At 38.6% G+C, this 4616-nt stretch overlaps 1 pseudogene; it reads right to left on the reverse strand.

Annotated features, from left to right (window-relative positions):
• Positions 1 to 1068: 1068 nt before the first annotated feature.
• On the reverse strand, positions 1069 to 1670 carry LOC114036388 (annotated as a pseudogene).
• Between the last annotated feature and the right edge of the window lie 2946 nt (positions 1671 to 4616).

A 4616-nucleotide genomic window follows, 5' to 3' on the forward strand; every position in this document is an offset into this window, starting at 1 on the left:
CTTTCTCTTTTAAAATGTTCAGATTTTGTGTGTCTATATCAGGATCCAGGAATCCTTATTTTTTAAGGGATCCTTCATCTCTTATTTATTCTGCAGTTATTTGAAGGAGAAAAGTAGAGGCATTAAATGAATTTCAAAAACTATTATTCTTACAAGAATCCATTCTTAAGTACATCAAGGAGTCATCATCTCATGCATCTGTGCACACTCAACATGAATCACAACTCCTACTACAACTCAAATAGACAGTATTTGTAAATTGATTTGATGTAACTGAAAAAAATCATTGCCATGCAGCCAGTCTAGGATTAGCCTCTCTGAGTATAGCTAGGCTTAACCTTGGACTCTTGGCATGCAGCTTATCCCTGGAACAATATTTGAAGCCTTTCTCACTTGATAGGACCTGTTATAACCTTTTTTTTTTTTTTTTAACAATAGTCCAGGGCTGTTCTGATTTATTGACCATTTTATTTGGGGGTAAATTCTGTACAATTTTTTAAAAATACAGAATTGAAAAAATCTTTTACAGTAAAAAATATAGCACTCTTATCAAACAGTAAAAACTTCTTGGTATACAAAAATTAATATGTAGTATGCTATGTACTACATATTTAAGTGAAAATATACATATTCAACTGAAAATTGTGAGTAATTTCATAATATACATAATATTAATTATAGATACACAACATAAATTTACATTTACTATCAATGGAACTTAAATCTATATCAATCAGTGAAAAAGAAAAGCATTTCATGTTTGTTTCCCTTAAGGACATAGAAGTTCAATGTCAAATAAGACAAACAAGATAATAGAATAAATATTCAGCTGATACCTTCAAATGTAAATTAGAGTTTTTTGTTTTATTCACTCCTCAGGCACAAGTGGATAGATGAATTGGATATAAAATTCTATCCTAAAAATAATATGATCTATTGGGAGTTATAGAAAAGTTATAGGGATAAAATTTAATACCTCTGTATTTAGTTTAGGAGAAAGGGGACTGAGTTCAGAAGGAGGGTTGGTAGCACAAATTAGGTTAATTATAAAGGGTTTTATTTTATGTTTCAAGATTCAGCTTCTTCATCGTCACTCTCATCATCTTCATCTTCCTCCTCTTCTTCCCCCTTCTCTTCTTCAAGCATTTTCAAGTATTTGCTGGCTAAAATCTTCTTGGGTACTGTATCTACAAGAAACTGAAAAGTTTCGCCTCCTCTGCAGTATTTGATAAGTCATTGTAAATAAGTGCATTCTTCCCTTTCCCACTGCAATATTATAGGAATAGGTGGCTAGGGAGTGAACAGAGTTCCTTCCATATGAATACGGGTATATCTTAAGTACTGGCAATTCACACCCCTGCAAGCCAGAAAATGCGCGTTGCAAAGCTGCCCCGCCTTCTTGCTCCCGGCTCAGCTCCTCCTTGCGTGACCTCGGCCTTGAGCACGAGCGCCTCCCGATTAATGCTGGACACCTCGGGGGATGATCACTTTCATGATCACGTGAATGCGAGTCAAGGGTAGCCAGACCAGCCTCTAGTGGCTGCAAAATCTGTTCACAACTTGCCGGCCTCGCCCCGGCAGCAGTGGCAGAAACCTACAGGCGCACGCCACCCCCGGGGGCCCCGCCCCTTCCTAGATATCGGTAGGGCAGTGTGACAAATAAAGTTCATTGAAAGGGAACCTTTTTGGCCCGTTGCCTTATGGGAAGTGTAGTCCTCTAGAAGCGGGAGCACTGGCCCCAGCAAAGAGCAGTCCCGAGGGAGGTGACCACAAGTCCCATGATGCTCTGCGCCGCTGCTCTCGTGGCTTTAGTGAAGGAAGGAGGCCATGAGACCTTCATGGGTAGTTCCATACCTGCGTCCTCATTTCTGTTGGTCTCGGGAGTCGGTGTACGAATTCACGTCCAAGAATAAACTCTGGACATCAGAAATCTGCAGGTCTGAGAGGACTAACATAGGATCTGTCGTCACCTTAGTCGTCGGCTTTGATATCCCCCAGCAGTAGCACATTCAGGCTTGCCATCCTCAAGTACATCAAATCCTAAAACTTCCTCCTTGGAAAGGACCCATTTTTTGTCGTGTTTTTTGCAGTCCAAAAATCATTCAGCCATGACCTCCCCCCTCCTGGCTAATAGCCACAGCCTAGGACCATGTCTGGTCAGCAGCTGGGCCCGGCATCCGGAGACAGCAGAGGGTCCTTTAGACTTCCCTTGCTCAGGGGTCAGGCCATCACCCACCTGCCAGAACTTGGGGTCCTCCTCCATCACTCCCTCGGAGGATCCAAGATCAACTTCACACCTCACTGAGGGAGTGGAGGAAGATTTTTGTGGGGGTGACCTTGGGTTCTTGAAAAATCTCTTTCAGTATTTAAAAAGAACTGAAGCAGTGTAGAACACATATTGAAAAACTGTGAAATATAGAACCACAGGCCTGCACATAATTTGTGTTAATTGTGTCATGCTGTTTAGAACATAAGACTTTACTCAAGCCCCTCATTTTAACTCTCTGTAAATGTTTATGTTTCTAGTATGTTTCTTTTAAACCACATTTTGTCAAATTGTTCATTTTAATCCATGCTGCTATCTTCTTCCATTTTGTGGGTTAGTTCAGCCCATTCACATTCTTAGTTATTGCTAAGGGTGAGTTTCTCTCTTTCCAGTTCTCTTCTACTTTTCTCTCTCTTTGCTTTCACCTTCCTCTTTACCGAGAAAAAAGTGGTGGAAGAGAGGGAGCTTCCTTCTTGTGAGCTTATAAGTGAAACAGCCCATTTTCTCTCTGTTGCAATTCTCTTCTCCTTATTCCATCCTTGATCCAAGGTTTTTACTATTTCTTCTTTCTTTTTAATCCCCTCTCCTTCAGTATTTGACTTTGATTATAACCTCTTCCCCTGGAATCCACCTCAAGACTTCTCACAATGGAAGTACCCCACTCCCAACCCTGGGGTCTCTGTCTCTCTGTCTCTCTGTCTCTGTCTCTCTCTTTCTCTCTGAATGGCAGATTCCTGTCAGTCTTTACATTTAGCAAGTTTAAATCCATTCTTACATATGACCTTTGAGTCCTTATTTATGAACTGACAATATTGCTGGCTGATAAAACTTGCTAAGATATTACCACTAAATATACAAGTCACTGATTATGCCAATAGAACAAAGATAATCACCTGTTTGAGGATTACAATGTATTAGACATTCATGGGGGGTGGGGAAAGAAAACATAACTAAGCAAAATTCATGCAACAAACATCTGAGTATCCGAACACTTCACATCAGTGTTTAAAAGTGTTTCATTAATATCTTAAGACAAGTGTATCAAATCTTGGCATGTTTTATTTTCAAGTTGCTGGTTTTATTTGACTAATATCAGAAAATTATGGCTACTTGGCTAACGTTGAGTCTCAAAAAAAAATTGCCTCACAAAAAAAAAAAAAGATTGAGAGTTTTGATCAAAGTACGCTGGCCACAAAATTAGCACAGAAATTCCAAAGGGCAGAGGCAGTTTTGTGGTGGACAACATTCATGTTTGGCTCAGATTTAGCAAAAATTGACTATGAATACAGTGGAACCTATGCAACTAAAATTGCACAAATAGTCACACTGTGTGCAGTTATGTACCTATTTCCCACCTCTGTGATCTCAAAGATTTCAGTTCATTGCTTTTCTAAAGCCATGTTCCAAAGTCTACAGTAAGCCAGTCTAATATCTCAGGGCAGCTTGAACAGAGTAATAAATATAAATAAATAAATAAATAAATAAATAAAATATAAATAAATAAATAAAATAAAGCTTACTGTATAATTCTCCTGTTCATACTCTCTTTAAAAAAAAAATCTGAACCTAAGAAATAAAACAAGCATTTCCATAGCATAATAGAATAGGAAGAAGGATAATTGTACCTGGAACTAATCTATTATTAGGTACAACTTGCTATTCCTTTTAAATACATACCAAAGTTATCATGTAACTTACTTTTTTAACTTTAGCATGTGTTATTAGACCCAAATCAGCCAGACCCTTAAAGAGGACTGGTCACTGCTGTGGTCAGCCATTCTACTATTCAATTTTCATTTATGGCAGGCATTTAAAAAAATCTAAATAGATAAATTCTCCTAAAAATGATTTCAAGTTATTGTATTTTTAAAGTTTCCCTGTAATATTCTGCCCACATTTGGCTAGCTCACATTAATGATATGCCTAAAAATTGAAGGAGGAATTGTTGTATTTACTTGCTTAACTTCAAAAACAGTGCTTTTAACGTATGCATATATTCATACAGCACCTCATCATGACTGGATATTGTTGTTCAGTCTTTTCAGACACTTTGTGACCCCATTTGGGGTTTTCCTGGCAGAGATACTGGAGTGATTTGCCATTTCCTTCTCCAGCTCATTTTACAGATGAGGAAACTGAGGCAAATAGGGTGAAGTGACTTGCCCAGGGTCACGCAGCTAGTAAGTGTCTGAATCAAGATTTGAACTCAGGTCTTTCTGACTCCAGACCCAGAGTTTACTAGACTATGGCACCACCTAGACGCCCCATCATGACTAGAATGGCTTATTAATGACTGCCAAGTTCTAAGTATCTATCTAGAATGGAGTGAGCAAATCAGAACTTTAACTTA

Source organism: Vombatus ursinus, unplaced genomic scaffold, assembly GCF_900497805.2.
Source record: "Vombatus ursinus unplaced genomic scaffold, bare-nosed wombat genome assembly UNPS02009835.1, whole genome shotgun sequence".
NCBI lineage: Eukaryota > Metazoa > Chordata > Mammalia > Diprotodontia > Vombatidae > Vombatus > Vombatus ursinus.